This window comes from Bactrocera dorsalis, chromosome 2 (assembly GCF_023373825.1).
Source record: "Bactrocera dorsalis isolate Fly_Bdor chromosome 2, ASM2337382v1, whole genome shotgun sequence".
Taxonomy (NCBI): Eukaryota; Metazoa; Arthropoda; class Insecta; order Diptera; family Tephritidae; genus Bactrocera; species Bactrocera dorsalis.
The window spans coordinates 64,706,035-64,730,808 of NC_064304.1; the positions used below are offsets into that span (position 1 = coordinate 64,706,035).

General features: G+C 37.7%; 2 protein-coding genes across 15 annotated transcripts in view; both read right to left on the minus strand.

Annotated features, from left to right (window-relative positions):
- Positions 1-24,774, minus strand: part of LOC105233125 (endothelin-converting enzyme 2) — a 789,700-nt gene that overhangs the window by 262,342 nt on the left and 502,584 nt on the right. The window lies entirely within an intron of this gene.
- The window catches only part of LOC125776616 (uncharacterized), a 468,092-nt gene that overhangs the window by 66,820 nt on the left and 376,498 nt on the right, over positions 1-24,774 (minus strand). The window lies entirely within an intron of this gene.

Consider the following 24,774-nt stretch of genomic DNA (forward strand, 5'->3'; position numbering starts at 1 on the left):
ATGGCATAAATACGTTCACCCCTAACATACCGGTTGTACCGATATTTTTGCAAATGTGAAATACTAATTTTGAATGAGAGAGTAAAAAAAATGTTTTCAAAGTATTTCCCATTGATTTTTACACATTTTGACCACCTTTCTGACATGTGGTGGATACCATGCTAACAGAAATGTTTGTCTTTTGAAGCAAACCAATCTGGTACCCAATTTTAGACTCCAAGCCTAGTAATTTCATTGACGTCTTTACTAGCACGATTAGTATTAACAGTTTCACCAAATTTTAGAAGCTCATCATATAACACACCCTTCGAAACTCTCCAAATATAGAGCACTGACTTCTTACTGAATCGATCTGTTTTTAAAGTCGATTTTGATGCTTGGCCCAAATTATTCCATAATTTTCTCTGATGCGGTTTGATCATTTAACATGTTTGACAGAGGTCAAGCCATCCAAACGGGGAAAAAATTAAGGCTCGTAAACAACAAATTTTTCCTTCCATTACATTTGTATTTAACGCTCCCTTCATATCGGTAAACTTGGTAAATTTATATCTGGAATTTTATAACAAAAATAAACAATAAAAATTAACTAAATTGTACAACACAATAGACGCACATTTTAGTTTTTAAATAATTGTGCAAGCTTGAGTGATGTGCTTCCTGATACGTTATGTTGTATAAATCATCTAGAAAGAGCTGCATCCCATTGAACTTCTATGTTGACGATGACGATTATACTGTAGGTGTTAGAAATGATGAGCGTGATGTTTGGATTGGTTCCTTTCGAAAGGCTAGAGTTGGCATGATTCATCAACCAAACACTTGAGAGATGCTCCTGATTGTAAAATTGCCGTTTATCGTTGGTCTCTGCGACAGCTGCGATTGACGACGTCATGGATGTGTTGGTGTGAGGAGATTGGCTAGATGTACATATACAACTTTGCATTCTCGGAGCTGAGACTCTTGGTATATTCTAACCGTCTTGGATGTACTTTCGATATCTTTCGGTCCATTTCTATGGGAATTTGGATACATGTTGAAAAAGTGGGCTAGCTCTTTATTTCGATCATGATATTATTCTATTTATGTATGTTTTATTTATGCATTTTGATTTAAATTAAATTTATTTTATTATTTATTTTTAATTAAAGCAAAATCAATTCAATCTGTTATCTAACCAACACTGCTGTTCCACCATGTGCCTCTCCATTTGGGTGGTTTGTAACAATAACAGTACATCTATATGACCTTTCATATACAAATGTTCACTGTGCTCATTTTTACTAAATAGTTAGCAAACTTTACTTTTGTGCTTTGATTATCTCTTGAATCATATTTTGCATTGTAAACATAAATTGTGTCATCATTGGGTAAGATTGAAAATCATAGTTACAACGCTTGAATTTGGTTGGTTTTGGATCAATTGCATTTGTGCAGTGTTGCCTGTTTACATAGCTCCTTTGTGTAACATTGTCCTTAAGATATATATATGGACCGGGATTTCAAAAATTTCGTTAGTAGGAATATTTTACATTTGGTTACGACGTGATTGAATACCGACAGACAATTTCGTTTTAATGTCTTTATATACAGGGCAACCACTATAGTTTGCAGTGCGACTTCCCCACAATTGCTACAGCTACAAAAGCTGTTCAAAAATGATTGAAAATTCGTTATATTTTAAAATTTTTCAAAAAGAAATCGACCAAAATGGTAGATAGTATATTTGTTTATTTAATTATTATTATAAATATATTATAAAAAAATAATATGAAGTTTGATTAGAAATACGCAAATAATAATAATTGAACTGTATTTCTGTTAAATGTATTTACTACTGATTTAATACTAAAACCAACTTCTTCCAGTGCTTCTTTAACAACGTTAGAGTCTATCGAAGACTCTAAGCCTTTTATCTGAACTACTGGGCCTTAAGAGATCTGCAGTTGGTATAAGTAGTTATTTTTGTTATTACTTGACAACCATTTTACAACATGCTTCAGTGTATGTTTGAATTTTTGTTTCATCTAAGTTATTTTGTCGTTAGGCTCTTTTATCAGAAAGGCAAATCTGTGGGCATTAAGACTTTCTCCTCATATAGATGGAAGGAAATTATGAGCGACAGGAGATATTTCGTCTTGCCCTCGTTCGCTTCCAGACCCATTTGATTTGCTTCCTTATCCAGTCTGGAGAAAGCCGAACTTACGGCGCGGGTGTTGAGGACGATGATATCAATGTCATAGGCATACGCTAGCAGCTGTACACTCTTACAAAAGATCGAATTATTTTCGTCAGCAGTAGGTTAAAGAGCTCGCACGATAGGTAGTCGCCTTGTCTGAAAACTCGTTTGGAATCGAACGACTCGGAGAGGTCCTTCCCGATCCTGACGGAGCTTTTTGTGTTGCTCAACGTCAGTTTACACAGCCGTATTAGTTTTGCGGGGATACCGCAAATGGGGTGTGTCATTAAATTACCGAAGAAGTGGATGAAATTGGCTTATAACCCTGTCCTCTGCCCTTATATCCGTTTTATTAAAAAATAGTAAAAGAACGATTAATCAATAACTAAAAGGACCAGATACAATAAATTATATACCCACTGATTAATTGAATGCCCAATTCGTGGGAATACCCACTACAATTCAGATCGTTAATAACGCACTTACACTCGCGTTAAGTACCATTTATAATTTAAAATGCGATTTATTTTGGATTAGAGTCTATTTTATTATTATAAAGTTATTACGTTACAATAAAAATAATTGTATATAAAAACGGTTCCGAGAAAAACAAAAGGATTTGCCGATTGGATTTCCGCCAATGTCTGATTCTCCTTCAGTTTATAAGGTAATTACAGCGCGCAAGATCGGTGACGGAAGAAAAACGTATGTTGATATGCGCATAGGATTGTTGTCGATTGGTATCAAGAAAATTAGCGTACAAAGCTAACGCGGCGCAGTGCACAAGCCCATGTTGATGGTCGGAATGTGAGGAACGAATTGAGCCTGCTTTCCCTTTGCCCATCCTTTTTGTTACGTGGGTTGGCGTAGATGTGTTGAGTTATGCTGTAGCGTCATCAGCTGTGGTGAATGGCGATGTAGCATTAGGATGCGCCAGTTTTACCGAGTAAAGGGGGTGGACGCTTAACTCATTTAAACATCCTGGGCTCCCTAGGCGAATATTTTGCCTAGTTTTATATATATAATCTGATGCATGTAATTCGGCTTACTATTGGTGGAGTAACCGAGGCCGCAGAATATTAGCTGTAAGAAGCGATTTTGGTTTTAATAGCCAATTGTATTTGGTGTAAATATTGGTGCTTGAGGTAATAATTGATTTTGCGTGCTTTGACGACTTTTTGTATTATTAAACCAAAAAAGTTCTTTGCTTTTATTAATTTTATTAGCTGTTATTTACAATTTATTATTTATCGGCATGGGATACCGGTTGTTCATTATTTGCCTTTTCGATGTTATCGGCAATTGTTGCAACTTTTTTGATATTTAATTTATGATCGGCTAATGAAGGATAGTAACTCCACGCCTGGCTCAGATATGGCCAGAATGGGTACTCCTTAGCCCTGGAGTTAGGGCTGTGCCAATAGAGGGACCTTGCAAGAGAGTGGCCGTGAATTGCGAACGGCTTCAATTCATACAGTACAGATTTCTTCATAAGTATTTAATGCTTTGTATAGCTGATTTCCCTAACCCACCGATATGAGAAGCGCTTGGATAGATACGATAAGAGCGACCTTTATCCTTTTGGAAGTGTAGGTGCGTCACTGTATCGCATTGGGAGTGTGATGATCCCTTAACTTGCTTTTAAATTTTTATTTATTTGAAAATTTAATCCTCTTTGGGGCAATATTGTATGAAAAGTTTTTTTTTTTTTTGGACTTATTGAGACATTTTTGTTATATTTTATGTTTAAGTGCGTACGCACAAATTTGACGTTTAGTACCGCGCAACATAACTTCAGAGTTTTTAAGCAGGATTTTTGTACCATTATTGGCGAAAGCCATCCTGCGGGGTCGAAAAGTTACGAACATTTATTTGTGTTTTTATATCATATGTATAATTGAATTTAATTAATCTATTGCTTTGAATTTCATAAAAATTTCTTTTATTTTCGTAAAATTGAACCAGTAGAATCGCTAGCGATTCTGTATTAGCGATTCACTAACGATTCACTAACGATTACCAGTTCCAGCCCGATTACTCGCAATGTTATTTGACTAACGATTTTTACATTGCAATATCCTACGAGAGTAATTGAGCGCTGCGACGCTGCATTACCAGTCATTGGTGAAATGACTAGTTCCAAAATCGTGAGTGAATCGCTAATACAGAATCGCTAGCGTTTTTATTAATTCAAAATGGCTAGTGATTTGACTGACTCCAAATCGTTAGTGATTTCGTTAATTCGAAACTACAGGTGGTTTGACTAATTCAAAATCGTTAGCGATTTCATTAATTCTAACTCGCTAATACCACTAGGGTAATGCATGAAATCGCTAGTAGAATTCGCGCTCTGGTAATCGCTTGACACCAGCCGAACTACTGGGTAGATATGAATTTACCTATGTATATGTATATTTGAAATATGGTTTAATTTAGCGAAAGAGCAAGTTATGCTCTTCATATGTTATAGCGGTATGTGTAACATATATGTATGTATGTATGATATACAATTCTATTTGCGCATATGCCTTTGATTTTTTTTTTATCTTGTGATTGCCGCAGTTTATTTTAAGCAATCCTGCTTATACTTGATTAAGTATAAGGGGTCTTGCTGGAAATTACTGCAAGTAAATACTTGAATACGTGAACAAAAAAATTTTTTTTTTTGTTTTATTGGATGATTTTTGTGTTATAACACAACGGTAAGCATTTACCGGCAATCACTAGTCCGCTGTAGACAGTACCAAACTGCTTTGTTAGCGGTTTTCGGTTTTTACCGGAAAATAAACCGAGCTCCGAAAACAGTTTGGTAACGGTTTTCACTTATTTTTCGACCTGAATTTTGGTCTGAACCGTACATTTAAGTTTTAGATTCTACCATACATACATATGTATATGAATGTGATATGTATGTATATGAAATTGAAAGGAACGATACAACTCACTTTGTATTCCGCCAGGGGCTTTTGGGGATGATATGAGTGTACGTATGTATGTATCTGATGTGTGTGTCTTGTGCGTGTGCCTGTGTGTATGCCAGTGCTTGTGCTTTGTTTCGCTTGTGTCTGTCCTTGGTTTCCTGCTTCTCCAGTCCTTTTGTTGCTGGTGTTGTAGCTTGTGATTTTGTATGATTAATTTATTCCTTTTGTTTGTAGGTTATATGTATGTCACTGCACTATCTCTTTTTATTTTATATGTATACATGTATGCATAAGTAGGTGTAAATTATTCTTCCTTCTCACTGATCTCTCTCGCTTCACCTCACTTTTGTCACCACGCTTTTTAGTAGTTATTATTATTATTTTTTCTTGTGGGTTATATTTCCACTCACTGTCACTTTACATTCATATATGTACATGTGTTTTGTATATGTATATTACTTTTCAGACTGCACTCTTTTTCACCACACTTTCGTTTTTTTTGTTTTTTTTTTTAGCCACACTTTTTCATATGCGCATGAAATTTTATGTGTAATATACATATATATTTTTTTTTTTATGTCACCACCGAGGTATATGCACGTACATATGTATTTATATATATGAGTTAAGCTTTCTCTCGCTGAGAAAGCTAAAAAAAACAAAATTGTTTTCGCGTTTAACAACGGTGCTGCATGGATGGCAGCGCGACCGCGTTACTTTATTGATTGACATAAAATGACTAAAATTAGTGCTTAACGTAATTTTATACCTAAATTCCGTCTAGCCTGCAGTGTGGTGGCGTGATGCACTTCCAGGAATTGGCTTGTGAAGGTGCATAAGCATTTCGGGTGCGCGTGCCGGAAGTCAAGTCGTTGTTACTGAAACTGCTGGGATGATTTGCTTAAGTCAGTAAGTTATGTAGTAGTTGCGCAAGTTATGTTGTCGAATTGTTGATACGTGTTGTATTAACTTATGTATCCACCACACGTCTTTTTTTGTTGTTACCGGTTTTCCCGCTATACTGTGTCACCATCGGCTTTTTTTTTTTGTTTTCTTTTCACAACGGTTTATTTGTTTGTAATTGCTAAAGCTTCGTCACCTCATCTAATTGGTTTCCCACAATCACCGGTTTTTTATGTTTTTCCAATATTCACCCACGGGTTTTTCCCGATTTTTACAACAGTTTTCTCAACTGTATCACAAACGTTGTTTTGCCTTTTTTTCACACTTTTATTTTATTTAGTTAACGCGTCACCGTGACCGATATATTAGGGGTATTCTCTTGCTCTTGCAAAACCCGGTGCACGGTGCAAGCATTGCAGATTTACAACGGCACAACAACAAACACACGCAGAAAAATATTTGCAAGGGCTGTGAAATATGTCAGACCAAAACCCATGTATATTAGCGTGCAATGTCACGCAAAAATAAAATTGCAACCCTGTTGTAGTTGCCATTTTACATACAGACATAACGGGTGATTTTTTTGAGGTTAGGATTTTCATGCATTAGTATTTGACAGATCACGTGGGATTTCAGACATGGTGTCAAAGAGAAAGATGCTCAGTATGCTTTGACATTTCATCATGAATAGACTTACTAACGAGCAACGCTTGCAAATCATTGAATTTTATTACCAAAATCAGTGTTCGGTTCGAAATGTGTTTATCGACAAATTTTGTTCAGCGATGAGGCTCATTTCTGGTTGAATGGCTACGTAAATAAGCAAAATTGCCGCATTTGGGGTGAAGAGCAACCAGAAGCCGTTCAAGAACTGCCCATGCATCCCGAAAAATGCACTGTTTGGTGTGGTTTGTACGCTGGTGGAATCATTGGACCGTATTTTTTCAAAGATGCTGTTGAACGCAACGTTACGGTGAATGGCGATCGCTATCGTTCGATGCTAACAAACTTTTTGTTGCCAAAAATGGAAGAACTGAACTTGGTTGACATGTGGTTTCAACAAGATGGCGCTACATGCCACACAGCTCGCGATTCTATGGCCATTTTGAGGGAAAACTTCGGACAACAATTCATCTCAAGAAATGGACCCGTAAGTTGGCCACCAAGATCATGCGATTTAACGCCTTTAGACTATTTTTTGTGGGGCTAAGTCAAGTCTAAAGTCTACAGAAATAAGCCAGCAACTATTCCAGCTTTGGAAGACAACATTTCCGAAGAAATTCGGGCTATTCCGGCCGAAATGCTCGAAAAAGTTGCCCAAAATTGGACTTTCCGAATGGACCACCTAAGACGCAGCCGCGGTCAACATTTAAATGAAATTATCTTCAAAAAGTAAATGTCATGAACCAATCTAACGTTTCAAATAAAGAACCGATGAGATTTTGCAAATTTTATGCGTTTTTTTTTTTTAAAAGTTATCAAGCTCTTAAAAAATCACCCTTTATTACGTCGTTAAACTGTTGAGAAAGGTAAATTTTAATTAGATTTTATAATTTCTATTTAAATTATAAAGTTTTGTTACAGTTCTTTTGTTAAAAATGCATGCAGAAGGTGCGCCAATTCACAATAGCCATGCACAATAGTCATTTACAATAAATTGACTGAATCAGTCGCTCATATATCACTAGATTCTGCAATGGGTGCTCTCGTGCCCTTGTATATTTCGGTGTAGTATTTTTGCAATCTGCAATCTTGCAAGAGCAAGAGAATACCCCTATTATTTGTGTTTTTGTTTTCCAATTTTTCTACACTTTTAACGCGATATATTATTTGTGTTACCAATAGTGCCGTCCGGTACGGCTCCAAGGACCATAGAAACTTACGATGTGAACCATATAATAATGGGTATCAAACCCGCGAACTCACCCGTAGAATTAGTGACGAAGGTGAAGGAAGATTCCGAACAGGTTCAAGCGGCGAGCTGACAAACGATGCGTATATGTGCGCGGATAGTAATTGAAAGAGAGCTGGCGCCGTCCGCCAGTTCCTTTTGTTGATTGTGTGTGGTGTCCTCATGTGTGGTGCGAAAGGTGTGGTGTAGATGATGATGCGTTGAGTTGTTGTATGTAGTGTGGGATGAAAAGATGATGTGTTGAGTGTGGTGCGTAGTGTGGGATGAAAGATGATGTGTTGAGTATGGTGTGTATGTGTGGGGTGTAGCTTTGTTATATTAAGAGGGAGGTCAGGTGCTCATTTAGCCAATAGGGTTATGTATATATAAATGATCATGATGACGAGAAAAGTTGAAATCCGGTTAACTGTCTGTCCGTCCGTCCGTGCAAGACGTAACTGAAGTAAAAATTGAGATATCTTGAAGAAACTTGGTATGTGGAACACAATTAGTACAAAATAATTTCGGATTCGTTGATAGGTCCTATAACCCGACCATTGCCACGCCCACAAATCGCCATTAATAGAAAAGTGCCATAACTAAGCACATAAATAAGACATGAGCCTGTAATTTGGTACAAAGGATCTCAGTAGCAAACGGCACCAATGGGTAAAAAATTTTGAACAGTGGGGGTGGCCCTGCCTCTAACTGGTTTAGTTAATCAAATTTTCTGAATTCAAATCTTATAAGAACTTATACCGACAGTGAGAAAATGGATTAAATCGGAGGATAACCTCCGCTCACCGCCAGAGACATTAAATTTTACCACCGAGATGGTATGAGGTAGCTTTATGGGAGGTGCTGTGATAATTACACGATGGGCGTGGCACCGCCCACTTTTTGGTGAAATCCCATATCTCAGGACCCGACCAACCAATTGCGATAAAATTTAGCACTTAGCACTTTTTTTATTTTTTATGCCGCAGTATGAAAATGGAGGAACGGTATAAAACTTTTCACGAATAAAGTCTTTAGTGTGTGCCAGTACCTATTTAGACCTCAGTATCTTTAGTCGAGTTTTGATAAAAAAATTTCGGTCAATGTGTGATATATAGTATATAACCGAAATTAAAAGATAATCCTTCTCTAACAATGGTATATCTGTATGGCAAGTCCCCATATACTTAATATAAAGATTGTCGAACTTCGGGATGGCCTTGTACCGCATATATCGGCCAATATGTGAGTTATGAAAACAATGAAAATAAAGGAGCGTGTTTTATGCATATCAGGGTCAAACAACGTCGAGTGGTCCATAAGAACTTCGCAAAACACCGATTTTGAAAATAAGGAAGGGGATCAGACGCATACCCCGTGATATAAATATTTCGTCAAAAATATATTTTTTGTTAAACGTATTAAGGGTTAAAATTTAGAGCACGATAAAATTGTAAAATTATTTTCTCATAAACTACTGGAGATAAATCTATGATTTTGTAAAGTCAAAGAAAAATGTTCGTGCTATATTATAGATATTTTTTCACAATTCATTTGTTTAAATAAATATATTTTAATAATAGAAAATTATCATGTGTTCTTCACGCTAAAAAAACTGAAAAGTATATGACACAACGCAGAAAATATTCACTTTTAATAATCTGAAAAAAAAGGGCTAATTCTTGCGTTCCAGATGTCGGGGGCTTACGAGCGAGTTAAAGAACGTATTCCTTATAATACTTGTAGTAATAAACATCAAAACAACCTTTTGTTTCAGGAAACAGAATGCATCAAGACAACACTGAGTTGGAACAATTGAAATGCACTATCACTACAACAAACAATCTTAAACAAACAAACATCAAAATAGCTTTATGTTTCAGTAAACGAACAACATTAAAGAAAAATCATCAAAACAACCTTATCTTGGAACAATAGAAGTGCACTATCAGTACAACAATCAATAACAACCCAAATAGTTATTTATTAGTAAACAATCAGCATCTCAATAGTATAAGTAGCACTAAGATTTATGTAAATAAACAATATATGTGACCTGGTCTACGGAAAGGGGGCTTAGGTGTCAAAAAATCAATTTTCACTTTTTAGCTGACGAAACGAGTTGTTTATTTTTAACAGCTGTTTCCCAGAAGACTAGTTTTCGCACGTTAGCTCCCTTTTCGTAGACCTGATCACATATGGTATTATTATATCTAAATAAATTATCAACTAGTAATAAGTATCATACTAGTATAAATAGAAGAAGAACCATGTAATAAGTTAGTCTTAAGAGTACAAATAAAGAGTACACATTTCGGTGCAGCTCAAAATACATTCTTTTGACTCCTTTTTACTTAATGAAAACATTAACTAGCGCACTGCGCAACGATGGTTGTTCCATAGATTTTAAGAGCGGTAGGCGGACAAAAAATTCAATTATGCTGTTCACAGTTAAATGTTATCTAGCATGTTAAATTTCCCAGGTGGCAATATTCCCATATTTACCGACGTCGTTTTTATTTTGTTTTTGTTTTACGTGAAAAACAATTTCACCACTATTCCCACTGTGTTGAGATTGTTTATTAATTGTGGCAAACTGGCATCAGCTGACTTTATTTACGTTTGAAAATGGAATCTTATGGAAGCAAAATTGTAAGTAAAATTAAAATATGTAATAAAAGTATAAATGTAAATAAAATAATCCCAAATATATGTTTTAGACCACACCAAAACGTCTACGCAAAGCACCGTACAGGAAATGGAGCAATGAGGAATTTAATTGCATACATGCGAGACAACCGTCCGATTGAAAAACCGACAGCACAGGTATATTATAAAAAATTTTTAGAGACACAAAATCTGCGGTTGGATTGGTCTTTAGTGAGGCTAAAGGCAAGGCACTTGCGCCAATGCTATACAAAGGCACGAGCTTGGCAGAATTCGCCGGGAGTAGGTGCCATGCAAGACGGCGAATCAACAGAAAGTAATTTGAAAATAAATTGTTTGGTATAAAATTATAATCTATATATATATAAAATTAAGTGGCAAAACTTCCTGTTCGCATACTCCTCCTAGACGGCTTGCCCGATTTCAATAAAATTTTCAGGGGTGATTGGGGTCTATTTGGAGGGTGCACATAAGAAATTTAATGTGTGTATCATCAAAAAAAAAAAAAACATGATACATCCCGCCTATACAAATTCTCATGAAATAATGTTTTGCCGGAAGATTGGCAGTCCTGTCAAATGCCTTTTACTAATAAAAATAAAAAAACTGGCGGATGCTTACAATTAATAAAAAAAAAACATTGACATCGCATGTTGATCGTTTTTGCCTGTCATTCGTTCTTTCTATGGATGACGATGACTGTCAAGCTAACAAGACATACAGAACGTAAGTGTTCCGAATGCACTGAGTGTATCAAAAAAAATGTGTCAACATTATGTGTATTTTTCTCAGATTTCAACGTGATTAACATTCTGCGTACAACACAAAGCAAGTGAGAATTGTTGTTGTTTCGTATGTGATGCCATGAGGTTCGATTGTCGCTTGAAAATGCGCGGTGTGTGTAAAAAAAAGTGTTTCAACATTGTGTGTTTTTTCCAGATTTAATTCCATCGATTTGCTACATTTATTCGAACCGATTTTGTTTTTTTCTGCTGACCGTGCTACACACACAAAGCAAGTGAGTATTGTTATTCTTTCGTAAGTGTTTCCATGCGGTTTGCAAATACACTGTTTGTGCGTCTTATTGCATATGCGTATGTGGGTAAAATACATAGTTTAAGATGTAGTTTTAGGTTAATTTTTCCATTTTTATTTATGTACTTCAAATATGCATACTCTAGAAAATGCCTCGACTACGCCAACGTAATACGGTTGGCAGGCATACGAGTGATTCACGTCGAATGTCAATATCAAGAAGAAATTAAAGCGAAGAGCAACGCGCTCAAGTGAATGCCCGAGGTGGAGCGGTGTACAGAGAGCGGCGTGCACAGATTAGAGCTGAAATCGCCGACAATCAACGGCCAAATTACCGTCAAGGCCGAGTTCCGCTCCGCCCTCGCGATCAAATGGAACATGTTGGCTTTCACTACGATCCTGACTGCGACTACAGCCTGCATGGTGCCATTGGAGTAATGGATATTATTTGTACCCATTGCAATGCAGCGAAGTTTCAAGGAGAAACAGCTGGCATGTGCTGCTCCAGTGGCAAAGTGAAACTGCCTGCATTGGAACCGCCACCAGAACCATTACATTCCCTACTCACTGGAGAATCGCCGACGTCTAAGCATTTCTTGCAGAACATACAAGCATACAATTCATGCTTTCAAATGAATTCTTTTGGTGTCACAAAGAGCATTAGAGATCCATTTATGCCGACGTTCAAGGTGATTACTTTGCATGGAATTTCCAGTGAAACATTTGACATTTTTATTCTACAGATTCAGGGACAAATATACCATCGAGCAGGCTCGCTCATACCATTTGCCGATGCCGACTATAAATTTTTGCAAATATATTTCATCGGTAATGAAACTGACCAACTAAATCAACGATGTAAAATTGCGACCGGCACAAGGCGATAAATCGTACTAAATTTGCAAAGATTTCTCCATGAACACAATGAATTGATTCGATTGTTCAAAATCGCATTGAACCGCATGCCGTCTGATAACCATCGAATCGTCATCAGAGCAGACAAAATGCCGATGAGGCAGCATGCCAGCCGATTCAACGCACCAACAATCGATGAGGTGGCAATCGTCATTGTTGGCGAACAGTTTGAATCGCGAGATATTGTACTGCACCGTAGAAACGAACAACTTCAGCGTGTTTCCGAGCTACACCGTAGTTATGATGTATAACAGTATCCGATATTATCCTGGAGAGGTGATGACGGCTCCAGAAGAAATGTTACTTACGATTCAATATTTTGTATATTGTTCATTTATAGGCCAAGAAACACTGAAAAAACTCAGTGCGATGAACTTCTATTCGTGCAGAATAATGATTCGTCCGCAAGAAGACAACTACATCCTGAAATGTCGCAAGCTTTTCCATCAGTATTTGGTTGACATGTATGCGAAGATCGAGACCGAACGTGTCAACTTTATTCGATTCAACCAAGCGAAAATGCGTTCTGAAGAGTACATCCATTTGAGAGATGCCGTAATGAATGATGCAAATGTGAATAGTATTGGACGTCTGACAATATTGCTAGCCACACACATCGGCAGTCCGCGCCATATGCACGAGTATGCGCAAGATGCGATGTCGTATGTGCACCATTACGGCAGACCGGATCTGTTCATAACGTTTACGTGCAATCCCAAGTGGAATGACATCAAATGCCATTTGTTCCCCGGTCAATCAACAACTGATCGTGACGACTTAACAGCACGTGTATTCAGCGAAAAGCAAAAAGCAATGATGGATTTAATTGTGAAACTTCGTGTTTTTGGAGAAGTTCGATACTGGATGTACTCGATAGAATGGCAGAAAAGAGGATTACCGCATGCACACATCTTGATTTGGTTAGTTCGCAAAATACGACCAGATCAGATTGATAAAGTCATCTCAGCGGAAATTCCAGATGAAGCAATCGACCCACAATTGTTCGACGTTGTAACAAAAAACATGATCCCCGGCCCTTTCGGCGCTATTAATTCAACGTCACCATGCATGATTGACAATAAGTGTTCAAAGCGCTATCCTAGAGCTTTAGTTGATGATACAATTACTGGAAATGACGGATATCCATTATATCGGCGTCGATCCGCTGAAGATGGCGGTAATTCAACGGTCCTGAAAGTTCGGAATAAAGACGTTGATGTTGATAATCGTTGGTTCGTGCCGTATTCACCATTGTTGTCAAAAATTTTCGAAGCGCACATCAATGTAGAATATTGCAACTCTGTCAAATCGATCAAATACATCTGCAAATACGTAAATAAGGGCAATGATATGGCAGTTTTCGGAGTGGCTGATTATCAGGGAATCGATGACATTCAGCAGTACCAAATGGGCCGTTGTATAAGTAGCAACGAAGTGGTATGGCGCATTTTATCGCTCCCAATACACGACCGGCATCCCGTTGTTCTTCATTTGGCAGTTCATATCGAAAATGGTCAACGCGTTTATTTCACTGCAGACAATGTACCACAGAGCACAGCACGACCACCGGGAACAACATTAACTACCTTTTTCGAGTTGTGTGAAAAAGATGAATTTGCAAGAACATTGCTATATTCCGAAATACCACAATGTTTCACTTGGAATCCATCATCGAAAACATTTCAACGACGAAAGCAAGGGGAGCGTGTTAACGGCTATCCAAATGTCCGTAAAACCGATGCCATAGGACGCATTTACACCATCCGTCCGAACAACGCCGAATGTTTCTATTTGCGTCTGCTATTAGTCAACGTGCGCGGACCAAGATCATTTGATGATTTGAAAACTGTTGACGGTCAGTTGTGTGCGAGGTATCGTAAAGCATGTCAGCGATTGCATTTGTTAGAAGATGATATGCATTGGGACACCGCACTTCATGACGCATCACTCACATCTCATCCAAAACAAATACGCGTACTATTCGCCATAATAATATCTACATGCCTTCCGTCAAATCCGCAAGACCTGTGGAATAAGTAAAAAGACTGCTTGACCGAGGACTTATTAATTTTAGCGCGTAGTCGAGCATCGGACGCAGACTTGCTATATACATTACAAATGTGTAGTGATGCTTTGATATTGGTTGAAGATCTGTGCCTTACAATTGCGAATAAGGCATTAACGCAACTTAGCATAGCTGCTCCCAATCGTTCAGCGATTGATATGCTTGACCATGAGCTTCAACGTGAACAACAATACGATTGCAATGAATTGCGTGCTTTCATACAAGCTAACAGTACCAAATTGAATATTCAGCAGAAAAATGCTTATGATAAGATTATACGAGCGGTTGACAATAACGCCGGTGGATTCTACTTTCTGGATGTGCCCTGTGGTACAGGGAAAACGTTTCTGACCTCTTTAATTCTTGCTACTATGCGGTCACAGCAGAAATTGCGCTGGCAATTGCTTCGTCAGGCATCGCTGCTACTTTACTTGATGGCGGCCGAACAGCACATTCTGCGTTGAAATTACCGTTGAACATCTAAGTCGTTGAAACACCAACGTGCAACATATCGAGGAATATAGCAATGGCAAAAGGTTTGCAAGGAGCTGGAATAGTTCTATGGGATGAGTGCCCAATGGCTAACAAAAAGTCATTAGAAGCAAAAGAACAATGCAAGATTTACGCCAAAAGCAACAACTTTTTGGCAGAGCATTAGTCTTATTATCCGGCGATTTTCGGCAAACTTTGCCAGTCATTCCTCGATCAACTCCTGCCGACGAAATAAACGCATGTTTAAAATCGTCAGTTTTGTGGTGACATGTTCAAAGGCTGACTCTTACCATCAACATGCGAGTCCAATTGCAAAATGATCGATCCGCAGCGGCATTTTCGAAGCAGTTGTTGGACATTGGCGAAGGCAAAATACCAATCGATGATACCGGTTTGATCACATTGCCGAACAACTTTTGTGCATTTTTACAATCGAAAGAAGAATTGATTGAAAGTGTATTTCCGAATATTGTTCAACACTATCAACGCAACGATTATTTAAGTGAACGCGCAAATATTGGCAAAAATGTACACGTCAACGAAATCAATTTTGCCATTCAAGAAAAACTGCCAGGAGAAGCTAAAACATATACATCGATTGATAGCGTTTTGAATCAAGATGAAGTAGTCAATTATCCAACTGAATTCTTGAATTCTTTGGATTCCCCCGGTCTGCCACCGCATCGTTTGGTCCTGAAAGTCGGTTCACCCATTATACTTCTACGAAATCTGAAGCCACCGACTTTGTGTAATGGCACAAGACTTTCAGTCAAAAAATTGTGGCCAAATTTGATGGAAGCAACAATACTAAATGACAAGGCAGCAGGTGAAGTTGTACTCCTACCACGCATTCGCATAATTCCAACGGACATGCCGTTTGAATTTAAGGGCTTGCAGTTCCCAGTACGTCTTGCCTTTGCGATGACCATCAACAAATCGCAAGGGCAAACGTTTCGAGTGTGCGGCGTCAATTTCGAAGAACCGTGCTTCTCCCACGGCCAATTGTTCGTCGCATGCTCGAGAGTGGGAACACCAAGGTGCTTATTCATTTACGCGCCAGGTGGAAAAACCAAAAATTTTGTATACCAATATGTTTTATAAATAAGTAACAGTTTTACAACAAGAAATAAAACACTAAGTAAACCCCCTTAAGAGTTTTAATCGATTTAGGTGTAGCGAAGCGCATAGGGCAACAGCTAGTAAACTATAAAATATACTTATGACAGAAGACGTTATGGTGGCTTATCCAGACTTTAGAAAAGCGTTCGACCTGACCACCGATGCCTCTTCACACGCCCTTGGAGCGGTGCTTTCCCAGGGTGGAAGACCAATCATAATGATTTCGAGAACACTCGATAAAAAAGAAGAGCATTTCGCCACTAATGAGCGGGAGTTTCTAATCATTGTGTGGGTGTCAAGGAATTAAACATTTCCATCGACCATAAAGATCAGATCGCAACCCGAACCTAAAAATAAAAAGGTGGAAAGCTTTCATAGAAGGATATAACGCAAAACTTCACTATAAACCAGGGAAAGATGACTTGGTAGCCGATGCTCTATCACGCCAATTTATACATTCTTTAGATCCTGAACCCGAGTCAGATGAAGCCACTATTCATAGTCAGCAACCACTTACCTACACTATAGAAACAGTCTCTAAACCGGTAAATGTCTATCGAAACCTATTAATTCTGGAATCAGACAATCATCAGTAGAAGAAAATATCTGTGCTTTTCGGAAACACTTCCTTACATTTACTGATAATGAGACTTTGTTCAAAATGCTGCCAGAAGTATTAAAATTTGATGTAGTTAATGGTATTTATTGCGAGCTAATCGCACAGCAGCATAATAGAGCTCACCGTGCTTCTCAGAAAACGTTAAACAAATACTGCAAGATTATTTTTTCCCTAGAATTGAGAAAAAGGCCAGAGAAGTAGCAATAAATTGCAAAATCTGCACAAAAGCCAAATACGTAAGACATCCAGTTAAGTATCCTTCACAGTACCTCTAATAGGCAGGTGGAGAGATTTCACAGTACCATTGGCGAAATCGCTAAATGCCTGAAGTCACTCAACAAGATCACCGTAACTGATTTGTCATTAGTTTCTAAGCTTAAAGAATTTCATGACAATAACCGTTTCCATTTCCATGACGGGCGCAATGCGAACCTGCCCTACAGCAGCTCTGGAGGTCCTGCTGGAACTCACACCGCTTCATTTGGTGATCAGTCAAGTAGCCAACTCACTTCTACAAATAACAGCAGAGGGGTGTGGCAAAGGCAAGGTAATCTCGTCCCAGAAGATGGAGGTGATAAGTGGAAATATTCCAATTGCTCTTCTCCCGAGGACAGCATTACCAAAACAATTAACTTCACCAAGAAGTTTAAGGTTACCCTCGGCAGCAAGAATGAGTAGAACAACTCCACTCTTGAGCTAATGCTGAGAGATAGCACGTTGAAGTGATACACCGACGGCTCGAAAACGTCGGAGGGAATTGGTGCAGGCATCGCGCCTACTGGTCGCATTTTACACCGGCCACTGCAAGTTAAATAAACATTTATTTGACGTGGGCCTATCCTCTTGCGCTAACTGCCGGTTTTGCGACAGAGTGCTTGAAACCCCGGAACACCTGTTAATCGACTGCATAGCAGTCTGTAGACGCAGGTTGAAGGCCCTTGGATCTATGTTTCCGGATAGGGATCACATCGCCTTACTAGCACCCAGCGGGACATTGGACTTTATCAATATGCTGGGGCTAAGTGAGTCCCTGTGAGTTAGGAGAGGGCACAATAGGCCTAAGGTCGCGGTGCATTCCTCAATTATTTATCTATCTAAAAATTACGACGTGCGCTCAACAGTTGGTAGCCAGCGTTATAGAAAAATGCAGAACATCATTTGGCCAACTAGATTCTATTCGAGAAATTGATTATGGCCTAGTCGTTAAAAATCACCACACCGCAACAGTAACACATGACAACGCTACTGTTTCACTAAAAAGATGTACTTACCTAGTAACATTTTCAATTAAAGCTAACGTTAATGGAACGATCTACACAAATTGAAACGACATCCAGATAAGAGTAGCCGGACTTCCTTGGGCCACTGAGATAAATATAACCGGGCAGGACGATATCATGAGTTTGCCTTACTTACGACACCGAACTCTAGACTAATGGGCCATTTAACCAATGCTTACAAGACAGGATGGGCAACAACATCATTGACCCTAATAGCATTAACTGTCATTGTCGTGTTTCTGATCCGTATAACCTCCGCTAGAAAACGGAGAAAGCAGGCTCCAATAGTAAGACTAGCGCAAAACATCACTCAGCCGCCAACAAGAGGGTCCGCGGACGTACTCCACTTAGGAAGGAAGAAGAATCATAAGACTGTTTAAAAGTCTAATATTACGGCAAGGTTGCGTGTGGCCTAAGTCAGCAGAAGTTATCATGAGAATGTTTGTGAATGCTACGGCAAAAGTCGCGCGTATCCTGAGTCAGCGGCAGTTATCAAAATAATGTTTACAAAGTTCAATTTACGGCAAAAGTTCCGCGTGGCCCGAGTTAGCATTATTACGCCGGTAAAAACAGGAAACTTCAGTGCAGCTGGCAACGGATGCCTTCAGGGAGTGTAGTTTGCTGATTTTTTAGACTAACATATAGTTAGTATTAAGCTGGTACTCATGGAAATAAGTCCATTTCCATATAATCAAAAAAGTGTTTATTTTTATTTATAATTTACATATATTTTGCACTCTTTAGCTTTGTAACACTAAAGTTGTAAGTTAAGAAAATCACTTTTTGCTTAAACTCATCAATTCCAAATTTGTGTAAAAAATACAATTCGGCCATTACACAAAAATTATTCGCGTCCTTCACCACAGTTTATTTGTACATCAGGGCACGAAAATAACATAAGTGAGTGTTAAATGACAAAAATTATGCTAATTTAAATGCTTAGAAATATACGCTTCGTATATTTTGTACAATGCTCAAACGATTCTGCATAAAATTTATAAATATTTTCTATATATTTTACATCAAGCGAGCACTGAAAAATCATTTGGAATTGTAACATATTTTAAATCGACAAGAGCTATGTCGCCACTTTTTTCTGTGCCTTGCGGGTTTGCGATCAGCAGCAACATGAACAACGCTTGTAGGCAAGGGCACTCTCGGGGAGATGTAATGGTGTTTGCTTTTATGAATGAAACGAGTGTACTTGTTGAAAATGCGCTTGCGTTCATGAATAAAAATGTTGTTTTTATGTGTTTTTCTATAAATTTGAGCATCGACTATATTGACTGTTAACAATGTCTGGAGCTTTTGTGGGTGACATATTTACATTCGTATGCATATGTGTATATAGTTTTGAGTTTGCATTATTTGATGGGTAATTTCTATAATGGCATTGTTCTATAAGTACATAAGTGTGTAATGTACTTATAGAACAATGCGCGCTACGTCTTTTTACTTCGAAGTGATAATATCGTTATTTGAATACGCGTAGGTGTACTTATATATATACGTATGTGCATGATATGTACGTATATATATAAGTTTAAATGATTTTATATAAATTACGATTGTAATTGTATGTAAATCTAACCATCATATGTCATATGTTAAATACTATAAGTGATCAGCTTAATACATAAAAAGGGAGACCCCACAATCTGCGCCAACTATCGTGGGATATGTCTCCTAATAACACTAGCCGACAATGGATTTTGCTCTGAAATAAAAATTATATATTTTGGTTCCTGTTAGTATGTATATCATTAGAAAAATAATAAAAAAAAAATCCTTAGGTCCAATTACGATAATATTATTGAAGTTATACTTCTTATACGAGTTCGGAAAAGGTTGCGATAGATTCAGGTTGCGCAACCTTGCTCAATATGAATCTACGCAACCTTGTTCGAGTAGCAAGCGAACCGGTGACAATCGGCGATCGTTTGTTCGTTTCTTTCGGCACAGCTCGGCTTTTCTACCAAATTTGTCATTTCCATATATGGGCTTATGAAAAAATGTTTTGTACCTATTCACCTGATCAGTGGAGACTATTTATTGATTCATCGAAAATAAGTTTGAAGGCGGTTTTGTTACATAATGGCAACGAACTTCCATCTGTACCTCTAGCGTATGGAGTACATATCAAAGAAACCTATGAAAATATCAAAAATCTACTACAAAAAATACAGTATGCTAAACTTTCTTGGAAAATTTGTTCTGATTTAAAAGTACTCGTAGTTGGGATGTTACTAGGTATGCAAGCTGGTTACACAAAATTTTGCTGTTTTATGTGCGAATGGGATAGCAGAGCTCGAAGCAAACACTATATCCAAAAAGAGTGGCCAAAAAGAACAGACTATGTACCTAATCAGAGAAGTGTGTCCAATCTTCGTCTTGTTGAACCCTAGAATATTGTATTGCCACCCCTTCATATAAAATTAGGCTTAATGAAAAATTTTGTAAAAGCAATGGATAAAACGGGAGAAGGTTTTCAATACCTTAAAAGTATATTTCCGAGACTTAGTGATGCGAAATTAAAAGAAGGGATTTTAGTGGGGCCAGACATACGACGAGTTATGAAGGATCAAAACTTTGTCTCTAAACTAAATACGGTAGAAAAAAAAGCATGGCTTTCATTTGTTGAGGTTGTAAAAAATTGTTTGGGTAACACCAAATCACCCGATTATGAAGAACTCATATCAAGCCTATTGACGGATTTTCAGGCTTTAGGGTGTAATATGTCCCTGAAAATACATTTCCTACATTCGCACTTAGATTTCTTTCCTCCCAATTTAGGTGCAGTCAGTGATGAGCATGGGGAGAGATTTCACCAAGACATATTGAGTATGGAGAAAAGGTATCAAGGCAAATGGACTCCTAGCATGCTGGCAGACTATTGCTGGATATGTTTACGTGATAATCCTGACTACCAATACAGCAGAAGTTCAAAAAAGTACAAGAAAATATAAATTGAGGGATAAAAATTTGTAATATTCAATATATTTTTTGCAAAAATTTTACTTTTATTTTTCTCTTAACCTGGACCTAGCAATTTTTTTTTATATTCAAATTATATATGTACCTTATCAAAGCAACATAAAAAAACAAGTTTGGTTTCAGAGCAGAAAAAAAATGTCAAAATTGTCGGCTAGTGTAATCGCATATAAGATTCTATCGAGCGTATTGTGTGAAAAATTAAAGCCCACCGTCAACGAACTGGTTGGAAATTCACCATGCGCCAAATCTTGGAAAATATCCTTGAAAAGAGAATTGACACACACTACCTTTTCGTCAATTTCAAAGCTGCGTTTGACAGCACGAAAAGAAGCTGCCTTTATGCCGCGTTGTCTGAATATCCCCGCAAAACTAATACGGCTGTGTAAACTGACGTTGAGCAATACCAAAAGCTCCGCCAAGTTCCGGAACGACCTCTACGAGCCGTTCTATACCAAACGAGTTTTCAGACAAGGCTTCTCAATACGCTGCTGGAGAAAATAATTCGAGCTGCAGAACTTAATCAAACAGGTACAATCTTCTATAAGAGTGTACAGCTGCTGGCGTATGTCGACGATATTAATACAATATCATTGGCCTCAACCGCGCCGTTAGTTCTGCTTTCTCTAAAATGGATAAAGGAGCAAAGCAAATGGGTCAGGCAGTGAACGAGGGCAAGACGAAATATTTGGTGTTATCAAAAAACAGTCATTGTACTCGCGACTGGGCTCTGACGTTACTGTCAGTCTCTGATGTTACGACAGTCATATCTTCGAAGCCGTAGATAATTTCGTCTATGTGGGAGTCAGCATTAACAGCAACAACAATGTCGGCCTCGAAATCCATCGCAAAATAACTCTTGCCAACAGGTACTACTTTGGACTGAGTAGGAAGTTGAGATGTGACGAACTAAAACTCTATAAATCACTTATTATTCCCGTCTTGTTATATGGTGCAGAGGCATGGACGATGACAACATCTGATGAGTCGATATTACGAGCTTTCTAGAGAAAGGTTTTACGAAAGATTTATGGTTTTTTGGGCATTGGCCACGGCGATTACCGCATTCGATGGAACGATAAGCTGTATGAGACATACGACGACATTGACACAGTTCAGTAATTAAAAGACAGCGGCTACGCTGGCTAGATCATGTCGTCCGAATCGGCGAAGACGCCCCAGCATTGAAAGTATTCGACGCAGTATCCGCCAGGGGAGAAGAAGAGGAAGACTTCCAATCCGTTGGAAAGACCATGTGAAAAAGGATGTGGCTTTGCTTCGAATCTTAAATTGGCTCCACGTTATAGTACATTTTCAACGAAATGTAATAAAATGGACACGTGTTCACAAATATACACAAAGTACAATTGATGTCAATGCAAATGATTGCGTGTAAGCATATGAATCAAAAGGCTAATATGCGTCTGTAATATCAATGCAAACTGCTAAACATAATTTTTAGACAATGTTCAGCTCTCTTCACGCGGTTAGCTTTCATCGCATTGTGTTAGCTTTTAACAATTCACACGCTTGTCTGCAGTTGGACCTTCTCTATAATTTACGTTCTTTGCAAAACTCGATTTGCACGTTCTCATTGTTTGATGTCCTCTGCATCAACCTGACATTTTTTTTCTTTTTCCAACCACCACCGTCATCTCGTATATAAGTTAATACAACAAATATTTATTTCAACAATATTCATTGCAACAATGTTGTTGTTAAAGTTGAATAACATAAACAAACATCAGCTGCACCTCCCAAAAGTGATCGACATTATTGCTGATCAATAAATAATAATATCAACAACAATAATCAACTTCAATTCTGCTGACCATTCAACATCCGTTAAACTCTGCCGACGCCGCTGCCGTTGAACCACAGCTAGCTTAGGGTATTTTTAAGATTCTATGTATCAGTTTCTTTTAGAAATTCAATAAAGAAGAACTTAACTGGCGCCCGAGCAGGGACCAACGAGGATAAAAACTTAAAAGTAGACATTGTTGGACAACATCGGTAGACTACAAGTCTTGTAAGGCAAGCCCGCAGGACACCTTCTATTCAAGAGTACGTTGCAGGATCCCTAGTAGGGACAAGAAAACCAAACGGGAGAGATCCGGATTACCAGGAAGGGCAGCCACACCAAAAAAAATAGCAATGTAAGTTAGATTTAAGTAAAAATTAAGTGTGAAAATTTAACATTTTTAAAATGTTATTATTATATTAAATCAGAAATTAAAATTTTAAAGTGAATATTATCTGAAAATTTTGAAATTCTCTATAAAAATTAAAGTATATAATTAAGTAAAGTGAAAGATATTGAAAAATTATAAAGTGAATATTATGTGGAAATTTTTAAAGTCTATAATTAAGCAAAGTGGAAATTATTAAAAAAAAAAAAAAAAAATATGAATATCTAATTGCATTTTGAAAGCAATTAAAATTATAAATAACATATTTCTAAAAAAGGCGTAAAGCGATAATAAAATAATTACTCCTACTTTTGCAAACAATTAACTTACGAAGTTTTGTACGCTAAAGTAGTATAATTTAACCCATTTCTGCGATTCCTACCCAAAGGACCCTCCAGGATAAAAGGGTAAAACCAGCTACTGGTGTTCAAAAACAATAATAATAAATTAAAATAATGATATTGATTGATTAAGGCGAATCAAGAAAAACTTATGGTAGTAAAACACTCCAATTAAGTTAATAATACAAAATTAAATTTTGATAAAACGGATGGCTAATCCAAATAATTTAGTTAGACCCCCATTAATTGATATTGAAGAAAATCCCCACCAACGACAAAGACAGTTACAAAGACAAGCGACATTTCAAAACAACAGAAATATGACCCAACCTAGCGACTTAACAAATGCCATTCGGCAAGTGTTATATGAACAATTACCGATTTTATTACAACAAACTCAAAATCAAACATTTGATTTTACCAATGTAGAGAGTCAAGAAATTGACCAAGAGCACCTAGGTAATTTAGGAGAACTAGACAAAGTGCCATACATAGTAAAAAGTTTAAGAGAATTTTCCGGTGACCCAGCGGAGTTTGGCTCATAGAAAAAAAGTGTAGACAGAATTTTAAGAACTTACGAACACACAGTTGGTACGCTAAAATACTTTGGTATTTTGCATACCATTCGCAATAAAATAACTGGTAACGCAGACACTGCGTTAGAATCGTACAACGTACCTTTAAATTGGAGTGCCATCTCCAAATGCCTTACGCTACATTATGCAGATAAAAGGGACTTGGGTACATTAGAGTACCAAATGACCACCATAGCACAAGGTGCTAACCAGTCTGTTGAAGAATTCCATCAGGCCGTCTATAAACATTTATCGTTGATCCTTAGTAAGATAGGGTGTATGGAATTAGGCAGAGAATCGGAACAATTAATGACCAAGCTGTACAGGGATAAGGCTCTTGATACCTTTATTCGCGGATTACGTGGAGACATTCACCTCTTATCGGCATGAAGGAGCCTGCTGATTTACCAACTGCATTGCATTTATGTTTGAAACTGGAAAATCAAGCATACCGTACCAATCATGCGTCAAATAGAGGACAACAAAACATATTTAGAAATCAACCCAGTAGACCTACGTTAGTACCACGCCAGGTTCCGACACCTCATTTTTCATATTTTCAAGCTAGACCACTTCTTCCACCTAGAATTAACAC